Genomic DNA, 12,524 nt, shown 5'->3' with positions numbered 1-12,524 from the left:
GAATGGCAAGATATCTATTCAGTGCTCAATGAGAAAGGTTTTCAACCAAGACTACTGTATCCTGCTAGACTGTCATTCAGACTGGATGGAGGCATAAAAACCTTCTCAGGCAAGCAACAGTTGAAAGAATCAACTATAACCAAGCCTGCCCTGAAAGAAGTTCTGAAAAGTCTACTATAAACAGTCAGACCACTGTAAAAATGCCATTTATCAGAACACTCTAAAACTCTACAAGAATGGCGTTAAAATATCTTCAATCTTTGATATCAATAAACGTCAATGGCCTGAATTCACCTATTAAAAGGCACAGAATAGGACAATGGATTAGAAAACACAACCCAACTGTATGCTGTCTGAAGGAATCCCATCTAACTCAACAAGATAAATACAGACCCAAAGTGAAAGGCTGGAAAATTATCATATAAGCTAATGGACCACAAATAAGGGCAAAAACAGCTATTCTCATATATGACAAGACAGACCTTAAAATTAATAAAATTTAAAAATATGGGGGTGGGTATTACATAATGCTGACAGAATCAGTCAATCAAGAGGACTTAACAATTATTGACACCTATGCACCCTATGAGAGGCTAAGTACATCAAACATCTACTGAAAGAGCTACAGCAATATATTAATAGCAACATAGCAATAGTATGAGAACTGCAACATTCCACTCTCTCAACTTGACAGATCATATAGGCAGAAAATTAATAAAGAAACAAGGGAACTAAATAAAGAGATAGATAAACTAGAACTATTGAACATTTTCTGAGTCATTCATCCCAAGAAACTGGAATACACATTCTCCTCAAGTCCACATGGGTCATTCTCAAGGATAGACCATATGTTAGGCCACAAAGACAGCAACAGCAAATTCAAGAGCATTGAAATCATCCCAAGCATCTTCTCAGACCACGGTGGAATTAAAATATAACTATACAACAAACAAAAAACAGTAAAAGTCCAAAAATATGGAAATTCTACAGTATACTACTTAGCAACTACTGAGCCAAAGAAGAAATTAAGGAAGAAATCAAAATGTTTCAAGAATTCAATGAAAATGAAGACATGAGCTATCAAAATATTTGGGGCATAGCTAAGGCAGTACTGAGAGGGAAATCCATAGGCATACAAGCACGCATTAGGAAATAAGAAAAAGCTCAAATAAACAACCTGACTGCATACCTTAAAGACTTAGATGAAGAACAAAGGAACCCCAAAACAACCAGAAGGACTGAAATAACTAAAGACAGGGTAGAAATAAATAGAACTGAAAATAAGAGAAGATACAAAACATCAATGATGCTAAATGCTGGTTCTTTGGAAGAGTAAACAAAATTGAGAAACGCTTAGCCAGACTCACAAAATAAAAACTGAGAAGACTAAAATAAACAGAATTGTAAGTGAAAGAGGTGATACCACAAGACACCACAGAAATGCAAAGTATCATGAGAGGTTTCTATGAACAACTATCTGCCACCAAACTAGAAACCTAGAAGAAATGGATAAGTTCCTAGATACCTACAAACTTCCAAAATTAAACTAAGAGGATCTATAATATATGAACAGGCCAAGGAGTCGGGCAGTAGCACAGGGGTTAAGCACATGTGGCACAAAGTGTAAGGGCCATCGTAAGGATCCCTGTTTGAACCCTTTGCAAGTGGTGAAGCAGATCTGCAGTTATCTTTCTCTCCAACTCTCTCTTTCCCTCCTCTCTCCATTTCTCTCTGTCCTATCCAACAATGACAACATTGTTAACTACAATAATAAAACAACAAGGGCAACAAAAGGGAATAAATTTATAATATTTATAAATATTTTATATTTATAATATTTTAAAATATTATTAATATTTAAAATAATATTTTAAACAATTATTATTTTTAATATTTATATTAAAATATAATATTTTTAATAATAATAATTTTTTTTTTAAATGAGCTGGCCAATAACAAAGATACTGAAATAGTTATCAAAAAACCTCCTTAAAAATAAAAGTCCTGAACCAGATGGTTTTACAAATGAATTCTACAAAAACTTCAAGGAAGAGTTAATACCTAATTCTTTTAAAATTCTTCCAAAAGATTGAAGACACAGGAACACTACCTTTCAGCTTCTATAAAACCAACATCACTCTGATACCAAAAGCAGACAGGGATAAAAAAAGAAAGAAAGAAAAATACAGACCAATATCTCTGAACAACATTGATGCTAAAGTAATGAAAAAAATTCTAAACAATCTTGATAAAGCAGTAAATTTAAAATATTGTTCATCTTGACCAAGTGGGGTTTATCCTAGCAATGCAAGGTTGGTTTAATATATGCGAGTCAATCAATGTGATCTACCACATCAATAAAAGCTAGTCTAGCTTCCATAAGGAATAGTGTCTGTGGGCCCCCCCAGGACCTTGGCTCTACCATAAAGCAATGATGGTAGGGATAGCCCCAGTCTTCAAAGGGAGGCTGGTGTATTCTGCCCTGCCACTTGAAAAAAAACTGGTCCTGAAATGAGTGCACTCTGCAATGTTCCTCATATAAGCTCAGACCTAGATACTTAGAGGTTACACAGGCTCTGGCATATATATATGCCCTGGAGCAGGTATATGGAGATAAAATGTTAATTTTAGCCACAGAATTTTTTTGATTTATGTGTTTCTTTATTTTATGCTCTGTTGTTCCTCAGTTGTTGTGTCTTGAGTACAAGTAACACTGTACTAAATACCTTTATGACAATTGCACTCACCAACCTCAGGAATTAAAGTAGCAACTGAAGTAAGTATTGAAGTATTTTAATCGTTACCAGTTAGCCAAACTATTTCTCCAGTCCGTGAAAAAATAGTAACCAAATCCCAGTGAAGAAAGAGAAAAGAAAGAAAGGATAGCAAGAATAGACAGTTATGCAAATCTACTATCTACTGTATATTCTAGGGGTAACAAGAGGGGAAAGGGAACTAGAGCAGAGATAGACACATAGAGAGTCCACTCTGAGTCAGATTTCTTCCCCAAAATAATTCACAAATTCAGAAAGGCCAAGAAGAAGGAAGAAGTGTATGACAAGATTTAAAAAAAAGAGAGAGAGAGAAAAGAGAGAAGATAAGAAAAAGAGTTGTAATTAAAGAGCAGTGAAAGGAAATTCCCAAATGTGTATCAGTGAATTCAAAAAAGCACCCTGTTTGGTGGTGTGGGGGATCCTGCTAGGAGCTGGTCCCTAGGGATTGCTTATGTGGGGGGGGGGGGGGGAGGAGGTATGCTTGAAAATTAAAAAGAAGAAAAAAAATTTTTCCCCTTTTTTCCCTACTCTAATTCTTAACCCAAATTAAGTTATAGTCACCTCCTTGGTGTCACCGCTAGGACCCCTTATTGACTGGCCTGCTAAAGGCAGAAAATCTTACCGTTTCCAGAAGATGTGATCAGAGCTCATGCCACTAGCAGCTTCTCAGTCCGCCATCTTCTGGGAACCTCTCCCAAAGAATTTTTTATAAGAAGTTTTTTTATATACTCCCTGCCCTAACCCAACTTTCTAGCCCCTTTCTCTATTCTGACACCATTCTTTCAGACAATATTCTGTTTTTTAATTTTTATTTATAAAAAGGAAACATTGACAAAAACCATAGGATAAGAGGGATACAACTCCACACAATTCCCACCACCAGAACTCCATATCCCATCCCCTCCCCTGATAGCTTTCTTATTCTTTATCTCTCTGGGAGTATGGACCCAGGGACATTGTGGGGTGCCAAAGGAGGAAGGTCTGGCTTCTGTAATTGCTTCCTCACTAAAAACATGGTCATTGGCAGATTGATCCATACTCCCAGTCTGACAATATTCTTATTCAACCTCAGGCTAGTTACCAAACTTAAGCAAAACTACAGTAGTTGTATGCCCCCCTGGAACATACCTAAAATGGCTTTCCTAGATTTCTTCTACCCTAAAATCCCTAATCTCACCTGCTCTAATCTTACTTTTTGGTTACTGCTCATTAACTATCTTGTCTCAACTTAGGTTATGCCATCTTCCAGACACCAAGTTACAGATCCCAACTTCTCTGGGCAGATGACCTTACCAATGTGTCCTGTACCCTCACATCTCCAGAGCTCTGGCCCACTAGGGAAAAATAGTAATAGGCTGGAAGTATGGATCAACCTGTCAATGCCCATGCTCAGCGGAAAAAACAGCTATAGAAGCCAGAATGTCTACCTTCTGCTCCCCATAAACAACCCTGATCCATACTCCCAGCAGGGGAGAAGTGATAGGATGGAAATAAACAAGCTCTGAATGCCATCAACTCCCAGAGAGAGAGAGAAGAAAAAAGAGAGGGACATATGGAGGTAGCTATGATGTTATGAGTGGCTTAGAGGGGAAGAGAGAATTGGATCAGAAAAAGAAGAGGCAACTATGTATAAATATGAACAGATAGTTGTAGAGAAGATGGCTGACCCACATCTACAACTTTAGGGGAACTGTGGTAGAATGCAGTGGGGAGAGTGAAGATTCAGAACTTTGGTGGTAGGAATGGTGTGGATTCAAACTCCTATCAACATGTAATTCTGTAGTATAAAAATAAATAAAATAAATAATAAAAAAGAAATAGGAACAGAAAGGGGACACACAATGCAGAACTTGGACTAGAATTGGTATGTCACACCAAAGTAAGGACTTTGAGGAGGCAGGAGGCTTTCATGCCCTTAGTGCATAACAGTGAAGGAGACCCTAGACTGGGGAACATTTTTTTTTTTATTTAAGAAAGGAGACATTAACAAAACCATAGAATAAGAAGGGTACAATTCCACACAATTCCCATAACCTGATCTCCACATCCCACCCTCTCCCCTGATAGCCTTCCCATTCTCTATCTCTCTGGGAGTATGGATCCAGGGTCGTTGTGGGTTGCAGAGGGTAGAAGGTCTGGCTTCTGTAATTGCTTCCCCGATGAACATGGGTGTTGACTGGTCGATCCATACTCCCAGTCTGTCTCTCTCTTTCCCTAGTAGGGTGGGGTTCTGAGGAAGTGGAGCTCCAGTACACATTGATGGGGTCATCTGTCCAGGGAAGTCTGGTCAGCATCTCGCTGGCATCCAGAACCCGGTGGCTGAAAAGAGAGTTAACATACAAAGCCAAACAAATTGTTGAACAATCATGGACCTAAAGACTGTAATAGTGCAGATGAAGTGTTGGGGGTATTCCCTGCATGCTCTTGTGTACTTCTGCTTTCAGGTATATATTTTCCCCTATTTTATGGGCGCAGGTGAACCTATGCTCTATCTCAGGGGACCTTGACTATATCTAGGTTTGGGGACTTTATAATACTATGAAAGGAAAGGTCTCACCCAAGTGATGAAGCTGAAGGGTTGTCATTCCACATGTGAAGTCTCTGGACACAGTCTGAAGTGAAGCATGCTGGGGTGGCACTCGTTGTGTTGATTAGGTTGTGATCCGCGGATGCAATATTATTTGATTTGAATTGAGAGCAGCATGCAGAAAAGTGGGCCCCACCCTAAGGTTCCAGGACTGGGGGAAATATAGGCTCTATAGTGGAAATGTGAGGTTTCTGTTGTCTTAGGGTTCAAGAAGACAATGGGTAGTTATTGTTATCATCACATTATTTGGTGATAGGGTTAACTTTGGAAAGTCCCTTTGATAGGGTTTGGGGTATAGTACCCAGCATCTTGTATATAGCTGTGCTATTGGTTGCTTCTGTTCTCCCTGGTCTAGGCTTTTGGGAGAGAACATATCAAAGATAGCCTATGTATTAAAAAGACTTAGTCTGTGTTTTAAGAAGTTCTAGACATATCATCAGTTTTTTGCCTCTCATATTAATTAAATAGTGGTTTATATAATGTTTACACTTTAATAGGATTGTACATAAACATCACTCCCACCACCGAAAGACTGTGTCCCATCCCCATCACCCACCCCCGCCCCCCCCTCCACTGTGCTGGGAAGCCCAATGGCCACCCTCGACTGGGGAAATTTTACACATGTACCAGTAACTGTATTTACTGTAAACCATTAGTCCCCTTAATAAAAATAAATTAAAATGTTTTTTAAAAGTAAAGAGAGAGAGAGAATAGGGAACCTTCCATTGGAGGGAGTGCAATACAGAACTCTGGTGGTGGGAATTATATGGTGTTGTACCCCTGCTATTTTAAACTACTGTCAATCATTATTAACTCACTAGTAGACATTTTTTTAAAAAAAAAGCAAGGCCAAATAAGTGCAGAGAAATTCCTTTATGATCAAAAACATTCCTTTATGATCAAAACTCTACAAAAATGAGAATAGATGGAAAATTCTTCAAGATAGTGGAGTTCATATATAGCAAATCCATAGACAACATCATACTCAGTGATGAAAAGCTGGAAGCATTTCACTCAGATCAAGTACTATACAGGGCCGCCCATATCACCATTATTTTTCAACATAGTATTAGAAGTTCTTGCCATAGCTCTCAGGCAGGAGCAAAGAATTAAAGGGATACAGATTAGAAGAGAAGTCAAATTCTCACTACTTGCAGATGATATGATAGTATACATATAAAAGCCTAATGAATCTAACAGGAAGCTTTTGGAAGTTATCAGACAATATAGTAAGGTGACAGGCTGCAAAATTAACATACAAAAGTCTATGCAAGCACTAAATTAGAAGAAAAAGAAATGCAGAAATCAATTCCTTTTACTAGAGCAACAAAAACAATAGAATATCTATGAATAAAGCAAACAAAAGATGTGAAAGACTTATATACTGAAAAATATGAATCACTATTCAAGGAAACAGAAAAAGACACAAAGAAGTGGAAAGATTCCATGTTCATAGGTTGGAAGAGTTAACATCATCAAAATGAATATACTATCCAGAGCCATATACTAATTTAATGCTATCCTCATCAAGATCCCAACAGCTTTTTTTTTTTAGGAAAATAGAACAAAAGCTACAAATGTTTATTTGGAACCAGAAGAAACCTAGAATTGCCAAAAACAATCCTGAGACGAAATAATAGAACTGGAGGTATCACACTCCCAGGTCTCAAATTGTATTATAGGGTCATTGTCATCAAAACTGCTTGGTACTAGAACATAAATGGAATATAACTGAAAGCCCAGAAGTAAGCCCCTACATCTGTGGACATTTAATCTTTGACAAAGGTGCCCAGACTATTAAATGGGGAAATGAGAGTCTCTTTAATAAATGTTTTTGGAAAAAGTGGGTTCAAACATGCTGAAGAATGAAACTGAACCACTGTATTTCACCAAACACAAAAATAAATTCTAAATGAATCAAGGACTTGTATATTAGGCCAGAAGCTATCAATTCCTTAGAGGAAAATATTGGTAGAACTCTTTTTCATAAATTTTAAATTATTAGTATTCTACACAACAAACATTAAGTATATTGAATGACTGTTAAAGTGAATAAAAACAGTAGAAACTAATAATATATATATATATATATATATATATATATACACATATATATATCATGAAAGAAGTTTTTCTTCCTAAAATTGACCACCAAGTGTGGGAATGTTGCAATATTAATACTTTCCTATGATGTGTATATGTTATTTACACTCTCTTGGGAGTATTATTCATGACATGAAGTTAATATGTTAACAAGTTATTCCCAAGTCCTTTAATAAGGACTAATTTCACACTTCATACTATCTGTCCATCACAGAGTAGTTCAAGTACTATTCCTAGTCTCACAATGACAACACAGAGGTACCTCCATCTGGAACATTGAGGGTAGTCATGTCAGACAGAAGGAGATTATAGCAACCCTCCTGTCACCTAGTAAGACTTCTGCTCACAAGTGACACATATCAGTCATTGTGATGGCCTAGTTGAGTTAAATGACCCTGAGACCAATAGGGTAAGATTATATAATCATTCATAGCACAGTCCATGGCAATATACTCAAGATAACTGTATATACCAATTTGTGTAATTCTAACTTTTTTTTAAAAAAGTGCCATTTTTTTAATAATATGAATCATCTTTACAAAATTTGAAATCAAAGAGCTCCAGATACTATTATAAAGTAGCTATATGAATGGAATGGACCCTATCCGCAGCTATGGTTAGTATTTTGGAGATTATAGTCAGTAGCTTACTTTATATATAAATATGACTTAAAATTTAACTCTGTCTGGGTATGTTTATGATGTTTAAGTCTTTGGGTTATTTACAAAGCCCTTAATGAGAAGGAACAATTATCAAATCCATAAGGCATTTTTTTATATATCTAATCTGAAAACTAATGTATTTAAGTGAGAGTGAGCTGTAAATCAGCGTATATGAATTTCTTACAGTTTCCATTGCCCATAAAGGATTCATATCTTCAAACAATACTTTGCAACAAAATGTTTCATTGTTGTTGTTGCTGCTGTTGTTGTTTAAGACAGAGATGGGGCCAGCAAAAGAGTAAGCAGTGAAGCTTCCCTCAATGTGGTAAGGGCAGGACTTAAACCTAGGTCACATACATAGCAAAGTAGCACACAATTCAAGTGAGCTATTTCACATCTCTATAAAATCTTTAAACACAAAATTTTTCTTAACCCAATATTTAATTTTAAAACATAAAGCATAGATTTGACCCCAGAAACATCAGTCAGGAATTTACTATAATAATTACTTTCCCATAATTTTCTCAGTAAGATGAAAGTTAATATCTCTTATGCCATTTCAGTAAGTATAAATCTAGTTGAGTGGGATTCGGGAGGTCGGTTTGAGCTCCCCCCCACCACCTGCAGGGGAGTCGCTTCATCTTTCTCTCTCCCCCTGTCTTCTCCTCCTCTCTCCATTTCTCTCTGTCCTATCTAACAACAACATCAGTAACAACAGCAATAATAACTACAACAACAATAAAAAAAATCTAGTTGACTATACTCATGTATATATACCCCATCTCCCTATTACAAGAATAAAGGATGATGTGGATCTACTTTATTTACAACTGAGAGAAGGCAATAATCCTCTGAAACACGTTACTAGTAACTTCAAAGTAAAGTTCTCAAAAACATGTGTCAAGTAATTTTGTCATGATATTGTCTGAATGAAAATTTTTTCATTTCCCTGTGATTTTTTTTTTACTACTAAACTCATATTTTCTAGTATTTTACCAAGTCTCTCAGGTCACTTACTTGGTTTTCTTATAAATAGCTCTTATTATTATATTATATTATTATAAGAATACCAATGAAATTCAAAGACCTGCCTCCTAGTCCCAGAATTCTAATAATTAGTCTTGAATGTGACTGATTTTGATAATTTCTTTTGTTTTGTTTTGTTTTGTTTCACCAGAGTACTGTTTAGCACTGGGTTATGGTGATGTAGGGAACAGACCCTGTGAATTCAGAGATTCAGGCATGAAAGTCCATTATGTTATCTCTCTCATTTTTGATTATTTCTAAATCCTAATAACACAACATATTTTTCTCCCATAATTGAAGAAAAGGTCAGTAAAAAAGCTGATAGACTAGTTAGAAGGAAGAGATAAACTGAGAGTCCCACTAAAGGCAATAATCTGGGTCTTGAAGTAAGAGAAAAAGGAGTCACCAGATCTTGGTTATTTCTTATGCTTTCTTAGACACCTCCATGCATAGTATTTACCCTTAATCTTGACCCTAGTCAAGATACTGTATTCAATTATTGTAGACCTTAGTTTTAGCAAGTCCCAACCAATGGGAATTTGGAGAAAAAAAAAAGTGTGGGGGGGAATTACTTGCTGCGTCTCCTAAACGTATGATATAAGTTTAACAGGTACTAGTCAACTTTTTAGATAAGGAACATGTATAAGTCAAGCAATGAACCACACTTTCCCACCATGTCTCTTTTTAATTGTTTGCTGGTACATAGGTCTTAAGAGTTACAATTTGATTTGCTTAAATACTTCCCTCATGTTCACATGTTCAGCTTAACTGCAAAGAGTTGACTTAGCCTTTTGCCCCTGTATCTATCCCAGGTAATAGTTATTATTTTTCTATGTTCTTAAAGACTTAACTTATAAATTTATCTTTCACACTTTAGAAAGCACAGAATATATAGTTCCAAGGGATCAAACTTGAGGCTTCACACATGGAGGTTTTACCACTGAGTTGCTTTCCCAACTACATCTCTTAAATGTTGTGTGGCATTATTTAGCTCTATGTGTCTATATACAATTTTTGCAAGAAAGAAACCTCTTCTTCTAGCGTTTGCCCTTCTTCCGTAGCCAGTCAACAGCGTCAGGTTGAGCCTGATGTAAAGTTTCAAGACCTCCTTTGAATCTGGAGACTATGTGAATCGTTGACTATGTGGGTCATAGTCTGTCTGTAGCCGCAGGGGCAGTTCGGGTCATCTCTGGCTCCCCAGCAGTGGAACATAGCGGCGCACCGGCCATGGCCTGTTCCATAACGATTGAGGAGGGCCCAATCATAACGTGCTAGGTCAAAGCTGGGTTGACGCATGCAGGGATCTATGATGAGGTGTTTGTTCTTTACCTCAGCTGACTGCCAACTCTGTTTCCAAGAGTCTGGAACAGAGAAGTTCAGTGTAGGCGTAGGAGACCAGACTGGGTGACGAGACGTCAAGTGTTGGACAGGGTAAGCGAAGATATCCACATATATTGGCAGGTCCGGTCGAGCGTAGATGTGGGAAATGAACTTAAATGATGCCGCATCCCGACGAATATCTGGCGGGGCGATGTTGCTAAGAACTGGAAGCCATGGAACCGGGGTGGAACGGATGGTTCCAGAAATTATCCTCATGGAGGAATATAATTTGGAATCGACCAAGTGGACATGGGGGCTACGGAACCATACTGGGGCACAGTATTCTGCAGTGGAATAGCATAATGCCAGAGATGATGATCGTAGTGTGGAAGCGCTCGCGCCCCATGAGGAGCTGGCCAGTCTTGCAATGATGTGATTCCTCGCGCCCACCTTTGCTGCAGTTTTTATGAGATGTTCATGAAATGACAGAGTGCGATCGAGAGTAACGCCAAGATAGACTGGCTGGGCTTCATGCCGGATTCTCGTATCGTCAAGTTGCACATTAAGCTCACGCGAGGCCGAGGCATGGTGTAGATGGAAAACAGATGATACCATTTTTGCAGTGCTGGGAATTAGTCGCCATTTTTTACAGTAATCAGATATCAGAGACATGTCTTTCGTGAGTGAAAGAAACCTCTGAAGGGCAAGATTAAATCTTGTATATATCTCTACATATATCATGCCAAAGACAGCACAGAACACAATGTAGGTGCAAAGGAGATGTAGCACACTGTACTAAAATTTTGAAGAGTCAGCATTGTGGAGAGCAGACAAAAGCTACAGTTAGTGTATGACACAGTAGTAAAGATTTGAGCATTAGAGAAATCCAAGGTTAAATCCCCCACTCTGCCTACAACATTAGACAATGATATTTAACCTGTCAAAAACTATTTTTTGCCCCTGAAAAAAATACTTATATTCATCCTTACCTTGCTAGATCATGTAAATTAGCATGGTAATACATGACACATAATGAATTAATCTACCCAGATGGACAGATGCCTCTCACTTGCTATGTGTTCAGATCCTACTGCTTCTTTATGTTTTAGTGTTAATGACTACACCCGCAACTTAACATAGAGAACCATCTTCTATGTTTCTGGAGCACCTTTGGCCAAAAGCAGAAATGCACAATCTTCGTTGGATGGCTATGACCCATGAATACTGTGAGAGTACAGCTTGTTTGCCTGTGGGTGACAACCTTAAAGTAGAACATGTGCTCTTGAACTAACTCCCAATGGGTCCCAGGCAAAAACAAAACCTTAACTTGTAATCACACCATTGCTTCATTTCCTACTAATTCCATCCTTCCTTACCTACTTTTCTTTTGTCTTCTTATAGAATCACTGACTTAATAAATTACATGAATTGTATCTCAGGTGTAGCTCTAGGAATTTAACCTAGCACACAAATTCTATAGAAACATAAATTATTATTATAGCCTAGAATAGTTAAGAAGCAATATAAGTTTTTCCTCTGTAAAAACATCTCCCTGTTATCACTTTCCAGCTACTATTCCTATCTTGCCCTCTATAGTTTTCAACTGAAACTTCCTCAAGTTGTTCATCCCAGTGAAAAGGAGAACCAGCAGAACTTATCTCTTTTCTTTTGGTGAAACATATGTGATTCATGTTCTTAGCTAGTAGTTGCCTCTTTATAGATGGTTTTCTCAACACTTAGCATCTTGACAGTGATTTAAAAATGTGAAAAATAAAACAAAGTTCTGTTCAGCAATGTTTTGCAAGGATGAGAAGGGTGCCTTCCATGAAAATCGTGTCCAGGAGATCTAAGATAACAGATGAGTCTATTCTGGGACTAGCAGATTCTATCACATCTTGAGAATATGTTCCCCAGGAAAATGGATAATTCTGAGGGGCAAAATCATTTTGTAATATGCTGTTTTGCTGAGACCACTTTTCAGCTGCATGTCATAGAATTCCAATTAACTGTTAGTGAACTCTTTGAAATATTTTTTCTTTTCCAAAATAGACC

The 12,524-nt window shown here is 37.4% G+C and overlaps 1 long non-coding RNA gene across 2 annotated transcripts in view; it reads left to right on the top strand.

The window, feature by feature from the left end:
• The first annotated feature begins 2,939 nt into the window (after window positions 1–2,939).
• Window positions 2,940–12,524, top strand: part of LOC132540238 (uncharacterized) — a 48,164-nt gene continuing 38,579 nt past the window's right edge. For both annotated transcript variants that reach the window (XR_009551445.1, XR_009551446.1), the window contains exon 1: window positions 2,940–3,109. This is a non-coding gene — a long non-coding RNA (uncharacterized LOC132540238). The remainder of the gene's footprint in view (window positions 3,110–12,524) is intronic.

Source organism: Erinaceus europaeus, chromosome 9 (genome assembly GCF_950295315.1).
Source record: "Erinaceus europaeus chromosome 9, mEriEur2.1, whole genome shotgun sequence".
Classification (NCBI taxonomy): Eukaryota; Metazoa; Chordata; class Mammalia; order Eulipotyphla; family Erinaceidae; genus Erinaceus; species Erinaceus europaeus.
The sequence above is the reverse complement of the archived record's forward strand: the minus strand, read 5'-3'. Positions and strand labels throughout refer to the sequence as shown.